Consider the following 26,084-nt stretch of genomic DNA (forward strand, 5'->3'; position numbering starts at 1 on the left):
CCAGTCTGAAAAACAACCGTTCACCACTACTCTCTGTTTCCTGTCACTGAACCAATTCCGTATCCATGGTGCCACTGTCCCTTTTATTCCATGGGTTCAACTTTGATGGCAAGTCTGTTATGTGGCACTTTATCAAACACCTTGTGGAAGTCCATGTACACCACGTCAACCACATTGCCCTCATCATTCCTCTCTGCTACCTCGTCAAACAAGTTACAATGGATTGGTTACCAATGGGTACAACTAACAAATCCTTTGAAAGAAACACAAGCTTAAAAGGAACCCAAAGGTTCAACAGATTCCAGTACTAATTGCTGTGGTCCATATTCAACTCCCGTGCAGAGACATTGAAACAACCGTGAACACAGATACCAGAAGATATCAACTATTTGAATCCTTCTTCTAAGTTGACTATCTCAGCAGGCACGCATCAATTGGAAGATCCATTGTCTCAGGTCGGGGAGTGGGGTGGGGTTCCTATATAGGATTTGAAAAGCTGGTTGATATGAAGAACCACAAGAGGCATCGTTTCCTCGCTGCATCTTACAAAAGATCCATTTTATGAGCGGAAACCAAGGGAAAAGATGTACAGAAGTACAGAAATCTTCTCCGCTAGTGCACCAACAGACTGTCACGAAATACTATCCCAACACTGGTAGGAATATTCAACTCCAGGTAAACCCTCCATTTATGCGACAAAATGCACCCTTCCAGATCACAATATTCATGTGTAGCTCTCAGACCACTGCAGCCAATCAGTCTCCTGGCCACAGTACTTGACCCATGGGAGGATGAGCATCTTCCAGTTCTCCTTCAAGCGGGAAACACCGAGAGCACAGCTTAGACAAGCTTAGAAACTTCCTATACTTTTGAAGAACATAAGAATTAGGAGCAGGAGTCGGCCATTCGGCCCCTCGAGCCTGCTCTGCCATTCAATGAGATCATGGCTGATCTGATCCTGGCCTCAACTCCACTTCCCTGCCCGCTCCCCATAACCCTTCACTCCCTTATCATTCAAAAATCTGTCTATCTCCACCTTAAATATATTCAATGACCCAGCCTCCACAGCTCTCTGGGGTAGAGAAGTCCAAAGATTCACAACACTCAGAAAAAAATTCCTCCTCATCTCAGTCTTAAATGGGCGAACCTTATTCTGAAACTATGCCCTAGTTCTAGATTCCCTCACGAGGGGAAACATCCTCTCTGCATCTACCCTGACAAGCTCCCTCAGAATCTTGTACGTTTGAATAAGTTCACCTCTCATGCTTCTAAACGCCATTGAGTATAGGCCCAACTTTTCTTCATAAGACAACCCCTTCATCTAAGTAGAAAGTAATGGGAGTAAAACACCCAGTTCTCTTAGGAAGAGGGAACCTTTAAGCCACGTGTATTCTTGGCTGTTTCAGCCCGTCATTGGGAGGACTTGAGATCTTATTTGAATATTTGAACCTGGAAAACCATCAGCAACTCAGCTGGTGGTTAGTGAGCAGGAACTAATCAAACACAAGGACACATCAGGCTTGAGCGCTGTCACCAGCAGCTGACCAAGCTATACTCAACAATTTCTGCTACATTTAAAAAACAGACGCAAACGTCATGGATGGTAAACCAACACATACACTGTCGTAACCTCGTTCTTGCCAGAGATAAAGGCACAACTGGGAGAAATTTGGGTGTTAAAATCCATTGTGCTATTTCCAGCCACGATCATCTGAAGCCACGAAAGAAAGACATTCATTTATATAGCGCCTTTCACAACCACGGGACGTCCAAAAGCACTTTACAGCCAATGAAGTATTTTTTTGGTGTGTAGTCACTGTTGTAATGTGGGAACTGCAGCAGCCAATTTGCGCATAGCAAACTCCCACACACAGCAATGTGATAATGACCAGATCATCTGTTTTTTGTTATGTTGATTGAGGGATAAATATTGGCCCCAGGACACCAGGGAGAACTCCCCAGCTCTTCTTCGAAATAGTGCCATGGGATCTTTTACGTCCACCTGAGGGGACAGACGGGGCCTCGGTTTAATGTCTCATTTGAAAGACGGCATCTCCGACAGTGCGGCACTCCCTCAATACTGCCCCTCCGACAGTGCGGCACTCCCTCAGTACTGCCCCACCGACAGTGCGGCGCTCCCTCAGCATTGCACTGGGAGTGTCAGCCTGGATTTGAGAGCTCAAGTTCCTGGAGTGGGACCCGAAGTCACAACCTTCTGACTCAGAGGCGAGAGTGTGCTGCCCACTGAGCCACGGCTGACACTAATCTCAGGGGACTCTGTAAACATCTGGTGGCTTTAGTGGCGCGGCTAGCCACACCAGGATCAAAGGCTGCCCAATCTAGATAAGAGGATGGACTAAATCCAGTTTATTGAGCATGACCACATTCTAGGTCAAGTTTTAAATGGTAGATGAAGTCATTGTGTTCTTCATAAGAAACCTCAAAGGGCTATTGGCTCTATTAAAAGATGATAATTGATGCCCAGCAGCTTCACTCTAAACAGAACCACGATGAGTAATTCAACCAAAGTTGAAAAGTCATCAGCTGCAGAAAGTCAGCTGCTTTGCCGTAAGTAGCAAACTGCCCCTGCGGCAATTAATACAGCGCACAATCTCCAATTAGTGACTCGAGCACATTGACCACGCGGGTGGAACAGGCAGCCGAGTGACAGAGCAGCGATTGCTCAAGTCCCGGGCTATGCTGCAGGAAATTGCGCAAGATTCAGAGTCGGTCGTAGTGCTTTGCGAGCGAAGGTACAACAGCAGGTGAATTTTTGAAAGAACGGTGCCGTGGTTGCTGCCTTCCTACACGATACTGCCCGCGGAGTAGGTTGCAGTTTCTGTGGCAGCTGGATCCTCAGGCCTTTCCCAGTCTGAAATAAACCATCTTTGACTTCACCGCAAGTGGGATTGGCTTCCAAGTGCAAGCTGGTGACACCCTTCTGCACAGTCCGGTAGGCACTCTGCTGTTTAAGAAGATTACTGAAACAGCATAAACAACCAAAGAACATAAGAATTAGGAGCAGGAGTCGGCCATTCGGCCCCTCGAGCCTGCTCTGCCATTCAATGAGATCATGGCTGATCTTTGACCTCAACTCCACTTTCCTGCACTTTCCCCATATCCCTTGATTTCCTCAATATCCAAAAATCTATCGATCTCCGTCTTGAATATACTCAATGACTGAGCCTCCACAGCCCTCTGAGGTAGAGAATTCCAATGATTCACCACCCTCTGAGTGAAGAGATTTCTCTTCAGCTCAGTCCTAAATGGCCGACCCCTTATTCTGTGACCCCTGGTTCTAGACTCCCCAGCCAGAGGAAACATCCTCCCTGCATCTACCCTGTCAAGCTCTGTAAGAATGTTGTATGTTTCAATGAGATCACCTCTCATTCTTCTAAACTCTAGAGAATATAGGCCCAGTGTACTCAATTTCTTCTCATAGGACAATCCCCAATCCCAGGAATCAGTCTGGTGAACCTTCGTTGCACTCCTTCAATGCTAAGTATATCCTTCCTTAGGTGAGGAGACTCAATGGCAGTCGCTGCAACCTTAAACCAGAATCGAGAGCCACCACAGTCGAGCACACGTCACATATTTTCATGAGGTGGTTCACTTTCTCTGTTTTAAGATTATCACTCACCGAGCAGCCCTGGGTAGACTATGAAGGCAACTAGATGTTTTACACAAATGAAGGTACCATTGAACAGGGAGCAAGGAAAGAAAAAAATCCTGCCTGGAATGTGCTGCAATGGAGATTGCCAACACCCTAAAATGGCACCAAGACAAAATAGCCAGACATGTCTGCTTGAAGTATAGAACAGGGGAGGGTGAAGAGGGGAAAATCATAGAAAACCATTAACAATGCAAAATCTCACCGTAGAAGCAGCGAGTTACTTCCGAACTAATAACTGCATGGGAACAGACTATTCCACACTGCCGAGAGCAGCTGCAAAAACTGCTGATACTGTAGGGAGGAACTGCTATAGGGGCAGTGTCCCAAAATGATTTTAATCATTAACTAATGGGTAATATCGCATAGTTTATCAGGAGCTTATCAAGTGTAGGGTCCAAGGAGGTCACTGGGCACAGGGTTTGGATAAGACGATGTAGGCACTTGAGGATAAGGATCTCAAAATTCATTTGTTGGCAACAGGGAGCTGGTGGAAGCGAGTGAGGATCTGGATAATAGAAATGTGGGGCTTTGAGAAGGTAACGTTACAGATGGCAGCATTCTGGGTGAATGCCAGTTTGTGGAGGGTGGAAGTTGGGTGGCCAACTAGGGGAGCATCAGAGAAGTCGAGCTTCAAGGCACTAGAGACAGTTCAAGGGAAATTTACAAGGATGTTGCCTGGACTGGAGAATTTTAGCTATGAGGAAAGAGTGGATAGACTGGTTTTTTTTTTCTTTGGACCAGAGGAGGCTGAGAGGAGACCTGATTGAGGTGTATAAAATTATGAGGGGCCTAGATAGGGTGGATAGGAAGGACCCATTTCCCTTAGCAGTGGGTCAACAACCAGGGGGCATAGATTTTAAGTAATTGGTAGAAGGTTCAGAGGGGATTTGAGGGGAAGGTTCTTCACCCAGAGGGTGGTGAGGGTCTGGAACTCACTGCCTGAAAGGGTGGTAGAGGCAGAAACCCTCACCACATTAACAAGTATTTGGATGTGCACCTGAAGTGCCGTAACCTATAGGACTACGGACTAAGAGCTGGAAAGTGGGATTAGGCTGGCGCGGATCGAAATGGCCTCCTTCTGTGCTGTCAATTTCTATGATTCTATGAAAGTAATAAAGGTACAGATTAAAGTCTAGGCTGCAGTGGTCAGAAGTGGGAGAGAGGCAGGCAATGTTGCAACTGTGGTCCCGAAGTGAATACGAGGAAGGAAATTCAGCTTGTGGTCAAGCAGCAGCCCATATTCTACAACAGTATCGGTCTAAACCAAAGGGGGTATTCAGAGAGGTTGGTGGAGTTAAAGACAGTGGGCTAAAGGGAGTCAAAATGGTTGGCTACAGTTTTGCTTAATTAAGCTGTAATTTCTTTTTGACTCATCCCAAGACTTTCACAGTAAGATAATGGGACTAAAGGCAGATAAATTCCCTGGACCTGATGGCTTGCATCCTAGGGTCTTAAGAGGGGTAACGGCAGGAATTGTGGATGCATTGGTTGTAATTTATCAAAATTCCCTGGATTCTGGGGTGGTCCCAGCAGATTGGAAAACTGCAAATGTAACACCCTTATGCAAAAAAGGAGGCAGGCAAAAAGCAGGAAACAATAGACCAGTTAGCCTAACATCTGTGTTTGGGAAAATTTTGGAGTCCATTATTAAAGAAGCAGTAGCAGGACATTTGGAAAAGCAAAATTCGGTCAGGCAGAGTCAGCATGGATTTATGAAGGGGAAGCCATGTTTGACAAATGTTGCTGGAGTTCTTCGAGGATGTAACGAACAGGGTGGATAAAGGGGAACCAGTGGATGTGGTGTATTTGGACTTCCAGAAGGCATTTGACAAGGTGCCACACAAAAGGTTACTGCACAAGATAAAAGTGCACGGGGTTGAGGGTAATATATTAGCATGGATAGAAGATTGGCTGACAAACAGAAAGTCGGGATAAATGGCTCATTCTCTGGTTGGCAATCAGTAATGAGTGGGGTGCTGGGACCCCAACTATTTACAATCTATATTAACGACTTGGAAGAAGGGACTGTGTTTAACGTAGCCAAGTTTGCTGACTATACAAAGATGGGAGGAAAAGCAATGTGTGAGGAGGACATAAAAAATCTGCAAAAGGACATAGACAGGCTAAGTGAGTGGGCAAAAATTTGGCAGATGGAGAATAATGTTGGAAAGTGTGAGGTCACGCACTTTGGCAGAAAAAAATCAAAGAGCAAGTTATTATATAAATGGAGAAAGATTGCAAAGTGCTGCAGTACAGCGGGACCTGGGGGTACTTGTGCATGAAACACAGAAAGATAGTATGCAGGAACAGCAAGTGATCAGGAAGGCCAATGGAATCTTGGCCTTTGTTGCAAAGGGGAAGGAGTATAAAAGCAGGGAAGTCTTGTTACAGCTGTACAGGGTATTGGTGAGGCCACACCTGGAATACTGCGTGCAGATTTCATTTCCATATTTATGGAAGGATATACTTGCTTTGGAGGCAGTTCAGAGAAGGTTTACTCGGTTGATTCCGGGGATGAGGGGTTGACTTATCAGGAAAGGTTGAGTAAGTTGGGCCTCTACTCATTGGAATTCAGAAGAATGAGAGGTGACCTTATCGAAACGTATAAGATTATGAGGGGGCTTGACAAGGTGGATGCAGAGAGGATGTTTCCACTTATGGGGGAGACTAGAACTAGGGGGCATAATCTTAGAATAAGGGGCCGCCCATTTAAAACAGAGATGAGGAGGAATTTCTTCTCTCAGAGGGTTGTAAATCTGTAGAATTCGCTGCCTCAGAGAGCTGTGGAAGCTGGGACATTGAATAAATTTAAGACAGAGATAGGCAGTTTCTTAAACGATAAGGGAATAAGGGGTTATGGGGAGCAGGCAGGGAAGTGGAGTAGGGTCCATGATCGGATCAGCCATGATTGTATTAAATGACGGAGCAGGCTCGAGGGGCCAGGTGGCCTACTCCTGCTCCTATTTCTTATGTTCTTATGTTAATGCCCAATAAGCAGTTAAAAAGGTCAAAGAGTGGCCATGAAATGAAGAGGTGGCATATAAGAAAAACGCACACATTATCAGCATACATATGGAAATTGATCCTTTACAGACACCCAGGGGGTACCAAACAGAATAGGAAGAGGACTAAAGCTGGAGTCCTTGGCTGTCTGGGGCTAGGAAATCAATCATTAATGGGATGTGTACTGTAACCACTGGGAGAGCTTATGAATAGAACCAGGAAGGATCATTGCAGCAAAGATGGGCTGGTCGCGAGAGGTGTTGGAGGTGGATCGAATGATCAACGGTGTTAAAGGCAGCAGAGGAACCCAGAAGGCAGGAGGAAGCACAGAGATCGCCATTACCAGAGGATGACATTAGCATCTATGACAAAAGCTGTCTCTGCTTTTGGTAGAACAGAAACCAGATTGCAGGGTGTCGCGTGTGTCAGGGTAGGTGGCTCCGAGAGGAAGGCAAGATTGAGCTGTGACGAAACAAGGATTCAAAGTTGGCTTTTGGAGGAGCGGTCTGTAGTCGGCCATTTTGAAGGCGACAGGGATGAAGGAAGAGGATAGAAATGATGTCGGCGGCCGTGAAACAGTGGGAAGAGAGCGAAGGGTGATCTTGCCTCAACACTGCAAGATCATTTTGGAGTAACCCGAAGATTTAGCTGGGGGAGAAGAGAATAATGGTAAATCTCAGTAGTTAAGCGAAATCTGGTGGTGAACTTTCAGATGTTTTCGACATTATGATCTGCAGGTTTCAGGGGGCAGTTTGATCAGGGGAAACAGCAAGTGGTGACAGCCCGTCTCAGATCGAGTGGAAGTGAGGCATTAACAGCGCAGGGGGTCACCAGCAGCAGCAATACCATTACACACGGCAGGGAAAGAATGGTGAGAGGGAATTAAGGAGCAAGTTCAGGAGTGCTTCGTCCCACGGGTGCAAAACGAAAGCACAAGTTTCCGCGTTGTGGAGGAAGGGGAATGAGTGTGTGATTTGAGAGAGTTCCATCAGTGTTAGAGGTCTCAAGGCCCTGTGTGATAAGTTTGAAGGGAAGTTACAAGTCATTCATGCTGGGGGGGGGGGGGTTGGATGTCAATACGGACAGTGAGGTTGAGGAAAAGATAGGAAGCGAGGAAGTCAGTGGAGGTTGAAACGGTGGCGTTAGTATGGAAGGTTAAGTCAGCAGACGTAAATGAGCCACTTAGTGAAGAAACTGAGGGGACAGGAGAAAGAAAGACCGGCATTTATATAACGCCTTTTATGTCCACTGGACGCCTCAAAGCGCTTTACAGCCGGCGAAGTACTTTTTGAAGTGTAATCACTGTTATGATGTGTAAGGAGGGAGATTTCAACCTGGAAAGCAACCAAGAGCTGAGGCGAAAGATACTCAAGGATCTTGGAAGACAAAGTAGGCAGAGTGGGAAAGGGCTAAGTGTTCAAATGTGGAGAGAGAGCTGAGGAACAGGGAGATGGAACAAGGCAGAATTTGGACACAGTAACCACACCACCACTGCCGCGATGTGGGTGAAGACCATGGTACAAGGAACTGGTAGGCGTGGGATAGCTAATCGGTTTTTGTTTTGAGAGATTGGGGTGCCTTGCAAGCAAGACTTTCACTGCTCGACTCTGCCCTGGAAACAGATGAAAAGCTTGAGGCAGGTTTCTGACCACATTAGAGGGGAGGTGTGGGGTGACTAATACCTTTGAAGTCGACTTTGATGTTAGCTCTGCAGCCAAGAACTGCCCATTCTACCGAGCTGCTCTCAATTCCTCTTGCTCCCGAGAAGTTTACACACACACACACACACAAAGACTCCATGGGCAAGACCAAACTATGTATCTGTTTATTAGTAGAGTTAACACAGCATTGCATCTTATTATTTTTGTATTCCAGGTCTCAGTTAAAAGTTCTGTAATCAGGTGAAATCTGCCGTATTGATTTTCTACTGTTAATTTTTTTAAATTACTTTCAATTAATTTAATTTGGGGTTTAATGCCTAAATCACACAGTGTAGCATCAGATTCTTCCGTTACCAACAGGTGGACACGAGGGGAAATTGAGTCAATTCCATTGAGCAGATTTCAGCAACAAGGATGTCCCTGGGCAACACTACATTACCCGATATTGTACAATTAACACCTTGATTCTCAGGGAGAAAGGGCTTGCAAGGGATTCTTGGTGCAGAGGAAGAGAGAACGCTCTGGTAAAGCCCTGAAACTATAATAACTAGCTGTACATGTTTAATTTTTTTAAACACACGCACTTTACATCCAATTTGCAAACCCAGAACTTGAAATAAACCCTGTAAAATCACGTAATCGGCGGGAAAACTTGCAATTTTGGCAACTTCCACTGTACAAAATGGCACGTGTGAATAAAGCCTGTGAATTCTGATTAATTCAGTGCCAACAGGTTTTACTTAGAGCTGTGATTTCAAGGAACAGCTTTTAGAAACGAGATCTGTTTCTATCATTGGCAGACTGGCGGCTTGCATCCTTTGCTTAATAGCTCATCTCCAAGGTGACCATCTCTCAAGTCAGTCTTGTGACTGTCATCTCCAATTTGGGCCTTTTTGAGCTTTTTCTGGTACCATGTCAGGGAGCGGCTGAAAAGGAAGTCTTCCTAGCTAACCAATTGAGCTCATCTTGGATTTCTCTACCCTGAAGCTGAGGCAAGGGAGAACACTCCCCATGGCTCTGCAGAGTCAAGAGTGTCAAGCTTCTGATTGGTTATACAAGAGCCAAAATATATTGTTCTCATTGTCCTGAGCCATAACAAGGCTAGCTGTGAACAACCAGTGTGCTGACCTCCTTTATTCAGTATATATACGTGCCGTAGCTTGGTCCTTTGTACATCCCTTTATAGAAATGGCTGCGCAGATTCCAAAAAAAAAGTATGATGACTAGGCCATTGGTGGCTTTGGCCACATCAAGAGATAGTTTGAAGCAACCATATCTCCTCAAACCTGTGCTTCCCATCGCAGAAAGCTTGGCCAAACTCACGTGGCATATCATCAAGATGAAGGAATTAGCTTTGACTGTGGAGAACACAAACTGTTACTACACAACTTGGTGAAAAGGTTTAATGACAACAATGACTGTGGCCGCATAGGAACATGCTGAGACTTGTGTCTGTAAGCTAAAACAGCATTTAAAAAAAGGTTCTCACCCCTTTGGGAGCAGAAAGATAAGAAAATTTAAAGAAAGACTTGGATTTATATAGCGCCTTTCATGACCACCAAACGTCTCAAAGCGCTTTGCAGCCAATTAAGTACTTATGGAGTGCAGTCACTGTTGTAATGTAGGAAACGCAGCAGCCAATTCGTGCACAGCAAGCTCCCACAAACAGCTATGTGATACTGACCAGATCATCTGTTTCTTTGTTATGTTGATTGAGGGATAAATATTGGCCCAGGACACCGGGGAGAACTCCCCTGCTCTTCTTCCAAATAGAGTCATGGGATCTTTTACATCCACTTGAGAGCAGACGGGGCCTTGGTTTAATGTCTCATCCGAAAGACGGCACCCCTGACAGTGCGGCGCTCCCTCAGTACTGCACTGGGAGTGTCAGCCTAAATTTTTTTTGTGCTCCTAAGTTCCTGGAATGGGACTTGAACCCACAACCTTCTGACTCAGAGGCGAGAGTGCTACCCACTGAGCCATGGCTGACACTGAGGAAACAAATGACGATATAGGTATGCTATACATAAAGCACAGGACGGGAGGAGAGAGAGAGAGAGAGAGAGAGAGAGAGGATTCATGTTGCTACGAAAGGGACAAGCGTTCTGGAAAACATTTCACATGGTACTCACTAGCTCTGAAGTCTCACCTAGCGTCCATGGGAGAAAACAAGAAACAATGAGAACTGCAACAGCTTTTATACTGCAAGAAGAAAATAATTTCAGAGAATTAAAACAGGTTTATGGTCTCCCGATTTCCCCAGATAATATTCTGCAAACGAAATCAGAGCGGAAGAGGAGTCCCATTTTCAGCTGTAATGCAATTAAAGAAGGGGCATTTTTAAAAATTAAAAATCAGAATGAAGCAAATTCAAAATAGTCATAATATTTTTCAAATTCATGACAGGTCTTTGCCCAGAGACCCGGGAAATTGTTGCTGTGGCTACACAATAAAAATCTGCAAGGTTTCTAGGACAAACCTGACTTAAGAAAACGTGATCTGCAATAAATCTGTCAGTCATAGCCAAAAATAAAATGTGTGCCTTTTTCTCGCTGAAAAATGACATAAAATGGCAATTTTCATCAAGGGTTTAAAGTGGCTATTTGATGGAATACTGGTTTACCACAAAATTATATTCAAGAGATTAGGAATTCATTCTCGCACGAGTGAGAAAGGACTTTCTGCTACACAACTTCTGCCATAATTATAAGGGAACATTCCAAACATGTAAACTGCTCTGTATAATTATTACTTTTAATGTACTATCATTTGGTAAAATGTAGCTTAAGATTATGAAGGGGATTGAGAAAACTGATCCAAGCAAATGGTAACAATGAGGAACTCAGGTGGCATTTATATCCCCATTCAAAACTCAATATTCTTGTAAAGCAGCCATGGTTTTTTTTGGCACTCGATGGAGATTAGTGGCAGGGCATTAAATCGTGGTGCTCCAGGCATCACGTGTGGGGGGCAGGCTTGATGGACTGACTGGTCTTTTACTGCCAGTTTTTTGTGTATGTTCATAACCAGGGAAAAAAACCACTGAAGCAGGCACTAACAATGGGCTCCAGAGACAATTGGATGACTTTCTGGAGAAACTGAGGGACATGGTTGAGGGAGGCGGATCTAGGACTAAAAGACAGGCTTGTTTTTCTTAATAGCCTTTTCTCGTTCCTTAAAAAAAAACTTCTGTTTTTAAGTCATGCCAGGGGTTACACAGCAAACAGGAAACTGAGTTAACAGTAACTATTCTATTAGAGCTGGAAAGTGGGATTAGGCTGGATAGCCTTTTGTTGGCCGGCATGGACACAATGGGCCGAAATGGTCTCCCTCCGTGCTACAAACTTCTATGATTCTAATAGAACATAAGAACATAAGAAATAGGAAGTGTAGGCCATTCGGCCCCTCGAGCCTGCTCCGCCATTCAATAAGATCATGGCTGATCTGATCATGGACTCAGCTCCGCTTCCCCGCCCGCTCCCCATAACCCCTTATCGTTTAAGAAACTGTATATATCTGTCTGAAATTTATTCAATGTCCCAGCTTCTACAGCTCTCTGAGGCAGCAAATTCCACAGATTTACAACCCTCAGAAAATAAATTTCTGTTCATCTGTTTTAAATGGTCGGCCCCTTATTCTAAGATAACGCCCTCTAGTTCTAGTCTCCCCCATCAGTGGAAACATCCTCTCTGCATCCACCTTGTCAAGCCTCCTCATAATCTTATATGTTTTGGTAAGATCACCTCTCATCCTTCTGAATTCCAATGAGTAGAGGCCCAACCTCCTCAACCTTTCCTCATAAGTCAACCCCCTCATCCCCGGGATCAACCTAGTGAACCTTCTCTGAACTGCTTCCAAAGCAAGTATATCCTTTCGTAAATATTGAAACCAAAACTGCACGCAGTATTCCAGGTGTGGCCTCACCAATACCTTATATAGCTGTAGCAAGACTTCCCTGCTTTTATACTCCGTCCCCTTTGCAATAAAGATCAAGATACCATTGGCCTTCCTAATCACTTGCTGTACCTGCATACTATCCTTTTGCGTTTCATGCACAAGTACCCCCAGGTCCCGCTGTACTGCAGCACTTTGCAATCTTTCTCCATTTAAGTAATAACTTGCTCTTTGATTTTTTTTTCTGCCAAAATACATGACCTCACACTTTCCAACATTATACTCCATCTGCCAAATTTTTGCCCATTCACTTAGCCTGTCTATGCCCTTTTGTGTCCTCCTCGCATTGCTTTTCCTCCCATCTTTGTACCGTCAGCAAACTTGGCAAACGTTACACTCGGTCCTTTCTTCCGAGTCGTAAATATAGATTGTAAATAGTTGGAGTCCCAGCACTGATCCCTGCGGCACCCCACTAGTTACTGGTTGCTAACCAGAGAATGAACCATTTATCCTGACTCTTTGTTTTCTGTTAATTAGCCAATCCTCTATCCATGCTAATATATTACCCCCAACCCCATGAACTTTTATCTTGTGCAGTAACCTTTTATGTGGCACCTTGTCAAATGCCTTCTGGAAGTCCAATACACCACATCCACTGGTTCCCCTTTATCCACCCCACTCGTTACATCCTCAAAGAACTCCAGCAAATTTGTCAAACATGGCTTCCCACTTCATAAATCCACACTGACTCTGCCTGACCAAACTTTGCTTTTCCAGATGTCCTGCTACTGCTTCTTTAATAATGGACTCCAACATTTTCCCAAACACAGATGTTAGGCTAACTGGTCTCTTGTTTCCTGCCTCCTTTTTAAAATATGGGCATTACATTTGCAGTTTTCTAATCTGCTGGGACCTCCCCAGAATCCAGGGAATTTTGGTAAATTACAACCAATGCATCCACTATCCCTGCCACTACTTCTCTTAAGACCTGGCCATCAGGTCCAGGAGATTTATCTGCCTTTAGTCCCATTATCTTACTGAGTACCACCTCCCTCCTTAGTGATTGTGATTGTGTTAAGTTCCTCCCCCCCTATAATCCCTTGGCTAGAAGTGGATGCGTGTCGGTTGGAAAGGATTTGGGATGTGTCAATATTTCCGATTGGTAAGAGAATTTTCGCTGATCATACATTCACTTACGTTCAGCTTTGAAGATAATCATTGCATATTATATATATATATATATATATATATACACACATATATATATATATATATATACACATATATATACACATATACACATATATATACACATATACACACATATATATATATATATACACACATATATACACATATATACACACATATATACACATATATACACACATATATATATATATATACACACATATATATATATACACACATATATATATATATATACACACATATACACATATATATATATATATACACATATATATACACACATATATATACACACAAGTGCGCTGGCAGCCCAGCATGCTACGCTGTCGAGCGGCAAGACTTTATTTTATTCGGTCCTGGGATGTGGACGTTGCTGGCAAGGCAGACAGTTATTGCTCATCCCTACTAGCCCTTGAGAAGGTGGTGGTGAGCCGCCATTTTAGAGGGGCAGTTAAGAGTCAACCGCATTGCTGTGTGTCTGGAGTCACGTATAGGCCAGACCGGGTAAGGACGGCAGCTTTCCTTCCCTAAAGGACATTAGTGAACCAGGTGGGTTTTTAATGACAATCGGGCAATTTCATGGTCACCATTAGTGATACTAGCTATTTTTTTAAATTCCAGATTTATTTAATAAACTGAATTTAAATCCAGCTGCCATGGTGGGATTTTAACTCGCGTCTCTGGCTAATTAGTCCAGATTAGGGTTGTCGATATCAATTATCCATATAGCAAGTTTCCAATCTCAATTGTCTATTTTTGGGGGAGATGTAGAATACTGAGTAGAGGCTGGGAGATTTCGGGTAGGTAGGATGGGAACAAATCAGAGAAACCAGTACTCATTTTGCCCCTCCGACTGGGTAACTACTGGTCCAGGAAGCTGTAACCTGCTCATTCTCTTGCTCAAGTAACAGTGCGCAATGGTAATGGGAAGAACTCGGAATGGAAATAGTCAGAGAACATACAAAATTCTTGCTCCAGAACAAAGATGCATTGAATTATTTGTTTAGTGAACGATTGTCAAGTGCATAAAAATTCAAAATAATCCCTTGATGTTCAGTCCGGTTCGCTAAATGCAGTAACCCAACTTAAAGGGAACTATTCAAGGCTACCCGATCCAAGGATTTAATAGTAATGCAAGACTCTGAACCGCTCCCCCACCCCGGCCCGCAGTGTAGTAAACGCCGAGTTTTGCCACAAGACCTAACTCCAGCAGGTTATGGCGCGTGTGGGCCGTGTAATCACTGTAGACATCACCACTTACGCCCACCTCGCCAAAAACCACCTTCCTTCAGAATACTGTCAGATCATCTGCCAGCAGCTTCCAATTGGCTCCTGTGCCTTAAATCAGCTGGGGAACTCATTTGCAGCACTGGCATGTTTTAATAGAAAATTTGAAGAAGATTACTCAGGTTAGAGAACCCCGACTGTCGGCATAAGCCACCCCAAACTTCAGCCTGTTACAAATGTATGGCGGACTGCACAACAGGCATTTTGTATTACTGATAAATGAAAATGTAAAGCATAGCCCGTAATATTCTTGTTTCGATCAAACGCCCCCATTCTAAGCGTTGATACTTACTGTGTCCTGCACGCCATGCTTTCCAGTGCGTGGACAAGGTTGCAAGTCTTAAAGAGCTCCCACCAGACCGAGTGGAAGACATTTGTAAAAGTATAGACAATTGCATTTTATAAGAACGAGTTCTTCATAAAGCAAGGTTAGCCAATGGAAACTACTTCTTTGAGCAAGTGTTACTTAATCAGATCTGGACATTTTGATGCAGGTTACCTTTATTATAGCCCGACAGATCTTGGCAGTGAATCTCCCCGCCCAGAGCAATCAGTAAATCATATTGAATGTTCATGCAGAGAAAACTTTTCAGAACTTTTTTTTAATTGGTCACTTATATTCCTGAAAAAATAGATGACTTATCCAGAGAAAGTATTGTTCATAGGAAAGAGAGGAGTGTAGCTTTTTTTTTTTAAATGGTAAGCTGAATTGAATTAACATTCTTCACAAAACACAATTTACATAATAAAAATGAATGTCCTATACATTTTTTTTTTAAACTGTAAGCCGGGTAGGTTAGTGTAACGTATGCCCCTGTGGGTACGCTCACAGGTCGGTAGAGCTGTTGAGTTGGGAGTGGCTAAGTCAATCACGTGACGTTCACAAGACTCAATAAAACCCCAGCCAGTTGGGTTCGGGGAATCCACAATGGGGCAGGTGGTTGTGAACCTGGTGGATGAACTGGTAATGTGTCGTGTGATTGTTAAACCTTTTGCTAATAAACCAACTAGTTCTTAATAGCAAATGTGTTGCTATGACTTCTTAAGCAAAGAACCCGTGAAGTAAATACATTATAGTTGGCAAATACTATCCATTGGGAATAGCTACATGTCCAACAGTGGAAGTCAACAAAATATCTGTACACTATGTAAGGCACACAAAAAACACCCACATCCCCATCATTGATACTGTGGGAACATCCTCAAAAAGTGAAGAAATCTCAAATTTTACAACTTGGAGCATCTTCATCAAGCTGAGAATGATATAACCAGAATATTCCCAAATCCTTTGAACAGTTCAGTAAGTTACATCCTTTCTCTCATACCCCCCACCACCCCCCCCCCAAAATCCCTGGCTTTCCATTCCTAACAGCTAGCTCTTAACAGATTGGGGGTTTTGTTGTTGCGTGGTGTTTTAGAATCAACATACTCGAAAATAGCGATGGGGCTCTCTTCAAAATTGTAATGCTCGAAAATACGACAAGGAGCAACGATCACACAATATGTGACGGCGTGTTTCTGAAATCCTCAGCGAGACTAACTCCCCCACCTTGCAGAAGTGGCCCCCTTATAGCCGCAGTCGAGAGTAGTTGGTGGAGGCAGTGACCCCCCCCCCTCCCTCCCGAGCTGTCGTGCTCACGGTGAAGGACTGGAAGAGAAGGAAGTGAGGCATGTAAACAAACAGTTCCATACACACACGTTTCGACATTACACCATGCAGAATGCTACTGCGGTGCGTAAATTAAATGGATGCCGGCGACGCGACAGATTATGCTCACAGGTTGGTGGCTCTGTTGAGTTGGGGAGTGGCTTAGCCAGTCACATGGTGTTCACCAGACTCAATAAAACCCCAGCCAGTTGGGTTCGGGGAATCCGCGACGAGGCAGGTGGTTGTGAGCCTGGTGGATGAACTGGTAATGTGTCGTGTGATTGATAAAACCTTTTGCTAATAAACCAACTAGTTCTTAGGACATTTTACTTTAAATTAAATTGCAAGAGTAGATCAAAATGGACATGGTCCAAACAAGCAAAATGTAATTACACTGATAAACCATGTTATACATAATTGCAGATTTCACCTAAAAGTGGAGGCAGTCGTTGGTTTTCAAAACATATTAAGCAAACATCGCCATCTCATCAACTTTAATGAACAGTGAGGCGGTTTCGCCAAAAATAGACTAGGTAGCACCAGATGGAACGTACGGCACCGTGAATTTATAGACAAATTCAAGGCAAAGGAAAATAAACACGGATTGTTTGAAATAGCCTCGAGACCTGAATAAATGTAGCGGGTTAAGTGTTGCATCGATCTGGATTGGTTTTAAGAAGACAGAAACAATTTTTTTTGGTGCACTCCAGGCATTTCTGTGAATGTTTAAACTGTGAAATTTTGCACATGAACACAAGCGCAAATTATTTATGAAGAACAGCGGATAGTATCATCCCCACAGGAGTATAAACGGTACAAGAAACTTCTGATTTTTTTCTCTCCAGCAATAGCCAGCGGAGTTGCACTCGTAGGATGCAGCACAACTAACTTTTATTTAAATTTGCAAGTGTTACCAGTCGAACAAGCCTGCGAATGTTCACGGGGAGGGGTTAGAATTTCTCGTTAGATTTGACAGAATTTGGTTAAAATTTACAAACCACAGGACTGAAGAGCATTGAGCAACACATATTACAGCAGGTTTAGAAAACAATTCAGTTTGGATAAACAGTGTATTTTTTTTTAAAAGAATTACTTTGAACAATTCTAACTGTGCACAAACACGAGGGGACACAAGATGTCATGACAAGGGGGAGGGAACTCTGTACTCAAAGATGATCCAGGTTTTACAATGATTACAATATTGTCAAAGCAAATAGGGAAGAGAAACATCAGAGTTTTGGCAGATATTAAAATATTTTTCCACTTTATTTTACGGACTGCTAGCAGGAGAAAGAGAGAAGGGACCCACCTGTATATCAAGTACTGACATCCTGCAGAGAGCTGGGGAGGAAAGAAGAAAAACGGCTGTTACTTTTCAGTGATTTTGTTACCAATTTGAAAATACGAAAATCGAGAATTAAGCTTAAAATGAAGTTTAAAAAACCGTGTGCACAATTCGAATATAAAAAAAAACAGGCACAATTATACCTTTTTCACCTGTCGAAACAGAACAGAGAGAAAGCAAATAATTTCGAGTGATAGTTAGTGCTCAAGATTCATCCATCAATCAATCAATCGGGACAATTATTCTATTCGAAACAAGTTGTACCGGTACGAAAAATACTCCCATGGCGAAACAGAAAGGGAACGGGCACGGACACGGGCTACTTCCGTGGATGAGAAAGAAAAAGCGGGGGGGGGGGGGGGGGGATATTGGCAAAAAATGACAAATTAAAAAAATAGGACTAACTGAAGCAATGGTCGAATGTCGTACACGAGCAGGGTAGAGCTAGAGGTCTGCTGAACCTGGCAGATCTGCTGCTTCAGACAAAATGGCGGTTCAGCAAATGTCTGCCTTATCATAAGTCACTTTCTGCATCTGACTCTCCAGCCAAAAAAATAGCCTCAAATAAAACGCCCCAGAAAGAACTTTCAGTGACTACTGGCCTGGCGACTGCAATTATTCATTGGTTTTTTAAATTGTTAGCTAAAATCCTACACGAAAAATAAAAGAGCTTAGAAAGCAAGTCTTTTTTTTTTGGGGGGGGGGGGGGCAGGGGAGGATAAAAGAAAATACTAAATTGGGGCAAAAGCAGGAAATTATTTTTTCGAAAACGGTCGTAATTCATTTTACACAGGTACGGTCGACAAAATTACTGGCAAAAATCAAGCCTTCAGTGCAAATTGAAAGGTTATAATGCAGTATTTAAGAGATTGCCACGCCCTAACTAAATTCTGCTATTTTTAAGCTCTGTTTCCAACATTAATCGACCTTTTTAGAAAAGCGAAACCTATTTATCGGTCCCAAACTTACCTTTTCCTCACATATATCAGAAATCTATTCCCACTTAATTTCTGTCTCACACCAGTCAAGCCCCAATTTTTCTCATTAAAAATAAACTCGACAGGCTAGGCCTTTATTAAGGTTACGATTCGAACTGAATTTACAAATGCAGCCAAAACGCATATTAATTTTAATTTAATTGATCGAAAATTAAACGTTTTTTCAAAAAGAAAGCTTTTTTTTTTCCACAAGTCTGCACAAAAAAATTACTGCAATAGAATGCAATTTTCCTCCCCCCCTCCCAAATGCTATTTTTCCCCCCCCATTAATCTGCTACAATAAACCCCCTATGAATTATTCTGAATATTTTCGGGAAAAAAAATCTTGAAACGTCAGCAGCAATGGAGCTAGTGAGTTGCATCAGGCTACACAGTAAGGGTGCAAAACTGAGTATTCAAAAAAGCCCGAAAAATTACTGATTAGTGAAAAACTATGCTCCTTTTCGCACAGATAATCTACTCGAAAGATCAAAAATCCCAAACATGACAAAAAGAAATGATTTTCGAACCCGAAAATAGCCTTTTTCCCCCCCTTCTTAAACCCTGATGCGGATGGCCCTGAGCATGCACTGTGACCACTACCAAAAGACTCTGATATAAAAAACAACTCACTCTGCCTGTAACCTCGTCGAGCTCCAACATTTCAAAGCCAAAAATCATTAAAAAGCATTTTCCCCCACCTCGGAAAAGTCTACCTGGCCAATTCGAACCTTTTTTTTGTTCCTCATTCGCCCCCCAGAAACCTTCCTACCTAAAATCCTTAGCACAACCTCTCAGCAATTGTAAAGGGTGAAAAAAAGACTGTTCAGTTCCCCCTGCGCAACTTTCTACACTCAAATTGCACATTTTCTAGAGCAAGGAAAAATCTGAAAAAAATTTAGTGCAAGCCTGTATGCCTGAGGAAAACATGTGCAAAGTCTCAAGTCTGGGGGATTTGTTGTTCGAGAATAAAAAATTTGTATTTGCATGTATTAAAATTGCGCCAAAGCTAACGTCTCTGACTGCCTTGTAACCTTGCCAAGTGGCTGCTATCCTGGTTAGTACTGCAAACTGCCGACCTACATTTTTTTCCTCTATAGCTGCTTGGCACAGGGTCAATTTTTAAACATCTGCTTTCTTTTTTCTCACCATATTTAGATAATATGTGCAATCAAATGCTCACTTCAAGGTTTTTGTTGTCATTTTTCTCATTTACCCCCCTTCTAAAATGGTGTTAAAATAAGCAGTGGCACCATGCTGCTTGGTGAATCTGCTGTTGCCAATGCAAAACTACATTTTTTTTCCTCCCGAAGCTAGGGGAGACAGAAGAGGCTGACTGCACACCCTACCCACCCCCCCCCCTTTCACCCAAACCCGGAAAAAACAGGGGGGGGGGGCGCCACTCAAAACTGCCGGCAGGGACCCAACACCCAAGCAATTCACACAAGGTCAAAGGGAAAGACTGCTCCTGCCACACAATCGCAAAGCTGCTCGCTAGAGGGGGGTGGGAGGGGGTTGAAAGGCAATGGAACTGGCTCATTTTTAAACCTCTCCCCGGCACGAAAGCTCTGCCTTTTATCCTTTTGGGCACCCAACTGAACCTCCCCTGAGATACGGGTTACAACACGGCCGAGCAACGTCCAACCGAAAGCAGACGTCCCAAAAACCAACAAGATTAAATTGTGGGTCTGCGAGGCAGCAATGGTCACCACAAGCCTACTTCTTATCAAATGAAGCGGACACACTTAGAGCACGCAGCTCGCAATATGCTGCCACCATTTTCTAAAGCCACTAAATTTCCAATTTTGACTCTGTGGTTATCAGTTTTGTACAAATATGTTGCACCTCCTCGCATTAGTTAACTTTATTTTTTTTTTTAAAGAATGCATGGTTTCCACGCTCAAAGCTCGCCTAACTCAAAAAGCCTTCTTCTAAAAAATGATTTACATTTGCTCAACTGTCATTGTTCCACTAGTCAGACAGAGAGCACGCACAAGCAACCTGTCCTGAAACCTCTGCCAGTCTCACTTGGTCACTGGTCATTAGAAATTGGATGCGGCAACTTGACCTCCAATTTTCGGCTTCTCCCAGAGTGTGTGTAATCTCCGCTCTACTCTTCTCTACACCGCCATGCCCTCCTCCACCTCTGCCCAAGGTAGTAAGACCAAGATTAGGAGATTGCCTCTAGGAAATCAACTGTCCAAATTTAAGCTCTACCCTTCTGAGGCGGTGTGTTGGTGCACACTATGCACTTGCCAATTGAAGTTTCTCCTCTCCCGTGATGGTTTTAAAACTAACTTCAGTTCAATTAGTCCTGCATCTAATCAACAAATATCAGCCATGCTCTCCACTGCCACCTTCTCCAATGCTTCATAACTAACCGTGCAGTTCTGAACCAGGTTTCCTCGATATCCAATGCTGTCGAAAATATTCTTGCCAGCAAAATTAGACGTTGTATGCTTCTTTTTATTAGGCAGACCCCCGGAGTCGAGGATGGCTTGCTTCCACACTAAGGCGACTGATGAGTCCGATGCGGGATCTACAGATTGTCACAGGTGGTGGTTGAAGGGACGGGTGGGTGGGGTGCTTGGTTTGTCGTGCGCTCCTTTCGCTGTTTGTACTTGGCTTCCATGTGCTCCCAATGGAGAAACTCAACATGTTCTCGAAGGCTTCTCCTCTGCTTTGAGCGGTCTTGGGCCAGGGATTCTCAAGTGTTGGTGGGGTGTTACATTTTTCAAGGAGGCGTTGAGGGTGTCTTTGAAGCGGTTTCTCTGCCCTCCTGGGGCTCGCTTACCGTGACGGAGCTGGAAGTACAGCACTTGCTTCGGGAGTTTTGGATCAGGCATGTGGACAATGTGGCCCGCCCATTGGAGCTGGTTGAGTGAGGTCAATGCTTCTATACTGGCCTGAGAGGGAATGCAGACGTTGGTGCGCCTATCCAGCCAATGGATTTGCAGGATTTTGCAGAGGCAACGTTGGTGGTACTTCTCCAGTGCTTTGAAGTGTCTACTGTACATTGTCCATGTCTCTGAAGCATATAGGAGGGCGGGTATCATCTGATGTGACAATCCACATACATGCTCGAGGATTCACAGCAAAGAGACCGATAATGGTTACATACGAGCATGATCAGAATGGAGGCTTGTTTTATGGGCTCCTTGCCTCACTTGGAGAACTTGTTGCAGAGTGAATGACTTGTACCTGCTTGTCAAAGGAGGTCTCTGAAGTAGACAATTCACTGTGCTGCCAAACATCTACTTAGGGATAGCTACCTTCAAAATGAGAAAGTGGTTTGTTAATCTTGTTCAAGGACATTGTGCTACATTTGGGCCAGAGAAGCATCTCCCACCTTCACCTACTTCAGATAACCAGTACATTCTTCACTCCCCCATCTCCTCTCCTGCGGGTACCTTACTCAAAATTACATACCGCTCCCTGACCTCATGTAACCAGTATAGTAAACGTTGTCTGTTACTAAAGCCAATTCCACTCAAGAGGGACAGCAGTGCTCAACTATGGACAGTCAATTATTCAACCAAGTGGCATGTCATCTTCTATTTGGGTGCCAGTGTCCTTGGGTGCGATCAGCTTCAGTAATGAACTTTCACTGCAATAGTGGCATCATACTGGATAAAGAGCAGATATATTCTCCGGCATTCGAAGAGCAGATGAACTTTCTTTCCTTGCGCTAGAAATGTTTCAGAACTGTAATGTTGGAAAGTGTGAGGTTATGCACTTTGGCAGAAAAAAATCAAAGAGCAAGTTATTATTTAAATGGAGAAAGTTTGCAAAGTGCCGCAGTACAGCAGGACCTGGGAGTACTTGTGCATGAAACACAAAAGGATAGTATGCAGTTACAGCAAGTGATCAGGAAGGCCAATGGCCTTTATTCCAAAGGGGATGGAGTATAAAAGCAGGGAAGTTTTGCTACAGTTATACAGGGTATTGGTGAGGCCACACCTGGAGTACTGCGTGCAGTTTTGGTTTCCATATTTACGAAAGGATATACTTGCTTTGGAGGCAGTTCAGAGAAGGTTCACTCGGTTGATTCCGGGGTTGACTTATGAGAAAAGGTTGAGTAGGTTGGGCCTCTACTCATTGGAATTCAGAAGAATGAGAGGTGTTCTTATCGAAATGTATAAGATTATGAGGGGGCTTGACAAGGTGGATGCAGAGAGGATGTTTCCACTGATGGGGGAGACTAGAACTAGAGGGCATGATCTTAGAATAAGGGGCCACCCATTTAAAATTGAGATGAGGAGAAATTTCTTCTGTCAGAGGATTGTAAATCTGCGGAATTCGCTGCCTCAGAGAGCTGTGGAAGCTAGGACATTGAATAAATTTAAGACAGAAATAGACAGTTTCTTAAACGATAAGGGGTTATGGGGAGCGGGTAGGGAACTGGAGCTGAGTCCATGATCAGATCAGCCATGATCTTATTGAATGGCGGAGCAGGCTCAAGGGGCCGTATGGCCTACTCCTGCTCCTATTTCTTATGTTCTTATGTACTTTGGAAAATGTGCACAAAGCAAAGATATAAGCTGATGGAAGAACGATCCATGCACAACGGGTTCAAAGTAAGGCCATTCTTTGCACTGACAGACCTTTAAAGCCAGTGCTTTACCGAACAAAGATTTTTTAAGCATAAAAATGAAAAGTGCAAATTTATACTAGAAAAGTTTGAAGTTTCTAGCCCACTGTTTCAGACCAGGAACTGCATTGTAAAGGAAAATATTTCTTCTGCACTTGCCTGGAGACCACAGTAGGGGAAAACAAATGATGGGAGACTTTATGGGAGTGGAGAATGAGTAAAGCAAAACCCCTTTTAGAGTGAGAATGGAAAGATTCTGAGAAATGTTTTGTAAACGGACAGGCCTACTTTTAATCCATCATCATAGGCCGTTCCTCAAAGCGAGGAAGACTTGCTTCCACGCCGAAAAGGGATGAATTTACAGATGTTTCAATGAAGGACCTAATATTCCGGGTCCCGAACTACATCCTGAAGGATGGAAGATGCCTGTGCGTGGATTTTTTTTTAAACGTGTGGTGGCCGTTGCACCCAAGCCACCACACGGGCTTGACAGAGCGAGGTCTTGGTCCAGTGGCAAGGATTAACCAGGACGACTGGAGACCAGCTCTGCTGCACGGATCTAGTGCGCTCATATATCTCAGTGTGGGCTGGCCAGTGCCTCTTCTAGGCTCCGACTCTAGCCTCTCCTGGGCCCTGATCACATCCCTCTACGAACTCTTGCCGCTCCTTTGCCCTGACCTCGCCACTCCTGCTGTACCTTCCCACACTGCAGTCAGCCGTCACCCTCCTGAAACTTGTTATCCATCAGCCTGGTGGCAGATTAAATCCGGAATCAATTTTCAAACAAAGAAGTAAACGAAGAACTGAGAAACCTACTGAAGCTGTCCATGCTAATTCGGGGCCGTTAGCAGGTCATTAAAGACAGGCAGACTTCCATTTATATAGCGCCTTTCACGACCACCGGACGTCTCAAAGCACTTTACAGCCAATGAAGTACTTTGAATGTAGTCACTGTTGCAGTGTAGGAAACGCGGCAGCCAACTTGCGCACAGCAAGCTCCCACAAACAGCAATGTGATAATGTTGTTTTTGTTATGTTGATGGAGGGATAAATATTGACCAGGACACCAGGGATAGCTCCCCTGCTCTTCTTTGAAATATTGCCATGGGATCCTTTGCGTCCACCTGAGAGAGCAGACGGGGGTCTTGGTTTAACGGCTCATCCGAAAGACGGTAAATCCGACAGTGCAGTGCAGTGCTGAAGGAGCCTAGATTTATGTGTTCAAGTTCCTGGAGTGAGACTTGAACCCACAACCTGCTGAATCAGAATCGAGTGCGCTACCCACTGAGCCATGTCTGACACTTATCTCACTTGGCAAGCAGAATGTGGTATCAGTCAGATTCTGGAAAAGTACGATTGTGCCAAAAGAATCATTCATATCACACAATATGGAGAACCTGGTTACCCAGTGTGTGTGTGTGTGTGTGTGGTGTGTGTGCACACGTGTATAAGTAATGGGTGACCGGAAGCAAATTAAGGGCAACTATCTGATCTCTGGATTCAAATGAGAAACAGGACAAAAGGAGGGGATTACGGATGATCACATATATAAAATATGTCATTTCCTTTGAAATAAAATTCCCACTCCCAACGTCAGGCCAGATCGCACAATACATCATTGTTACCTGGCAAGTCAAAGAGTCTCCTCACAGTAGCCTGTCCACTTTTCAAATTTAAATATGAGGAGAGGAACTTATTCCCAACCATTGGGATGATAAAAGTGGCATTATAAATAGCAGTCTGGAACATGTTACAAAGGAACAACAAACTAAGGTTGAGATGACATTGAGCTCAGACTGAAAGCTGTTGAAGCATTTCTCCTACAGTTATTTCAACAATCTGAGCACTCCGCCCCACTCAGTCTTTTGCAACACAATCCAAACTATGATATTCCACTTGCCATCTTATTACCTGATTTAACATGGTATGCATATGATGGATTGTAATGCTCATTTGTACAACTATATGACACACAGGTGTGTGATGGCAAATCCTAAATGGCATAAACATAAGAATTAGGATCAGGAGTCGGCCATTCGGCCCCTCGAGCCCACTCCACCATTCAATGAGATCATGGCTGATCTTCGACCTCAACTCCACTTTCCTGCACCATCCCCATATGCCTTGATCCCTTTAATATTCAAAAATCTAGCGATCTCTGTCTTGAATATATACTCGACGACTGAGCCTTCACAGCCCTCTGGAGTAGAGAATTCCAAAGAATCACCACCCTCTGAGTGAAGAAGTTTCTCCTCATCTCAGTGCTAACTGTCCGACCCTTTATTCTGAGACTGTGACCCCTGGTTCTAGACTCCCCAGCCCGGGGGAAACATCCTCCCTGCATCTATCCCGTCAATCCCTGTAAGAATTTTGTATGTTTCAATGAGATCGCCTCTCATTCTTCTAAACTCTAGAGAATATAGACCTAGTGCACTCAATCTCTCCTCATAGGACTCCCATTCCAGGAATCAGTCTGGTGAACCTTTGTTGCACTCCCTCTATGGCAAGTATATCCTTTCTTGGGTAAGGAGACCAAAGCTGTACACAATACTCCAGGTGCGGTGTCACCAGGGCCCCATATAATTGTAGTAAGACATCTTTACTCTTATACTCAAATCCTCTTGTAATAAAGGCCGACATAGGCCTAGTCTGCTCAATCTCTCCTCATAGGACAATAAACATGTGGCGGCTTCTCCTCTGGGGTGAAGCATGGTATACAGTAATAATTAACGGTACGCCAAAAGCTGTATCGACCCAAACATACCCCACTGCACAACAGGCAAAGCCTAAGGC

The 26,084-nt window shown here is 43.8% G+C and overlaps 1 protein-coding gene across 1 annotated transcript in view; it reads right to left on the minus strand.

The window, feature by feature from the left end:
• LOC139232722 (sperm-egg fusion protein TMEM95-like) overlaps positions 1–19,416 on the minus strand; it is a 140,499-nt gene extending 121,083 nt beyond the window's left edge. The window contains exons 1-2 of the mRNA XM_070863227.1: positions 19,334–19,416; positions 17,688–17,719 (exon numbers count right to left, since the gene is read on the minus strand). The gene's annotated coding sequence lies outside the window, so the exon portion shown is untranslated. The remainder of the gene's footprint in view (positions 1–17,687; positions 17,720–19,333) is intronic.
• Between the last annotated feature and the right edge of the window lie 6,668 nt (positions 19,417–26,084).

The sequence above is a fragment of the Pristiophorus japonicus genome, chromosome 20, assembly GCF_044704955.1.
Source record: "Pristiophorus japonicus isolate sPriJap1 chromosome 20, sPriJap1.hap1, whole genome shotgun sequence".
NCBI lineage: Eukaryota > Metazoa > Chordata > Chondrichthyes > Pristiophoridae > Pristiophorus > Pristiophorus japonicus.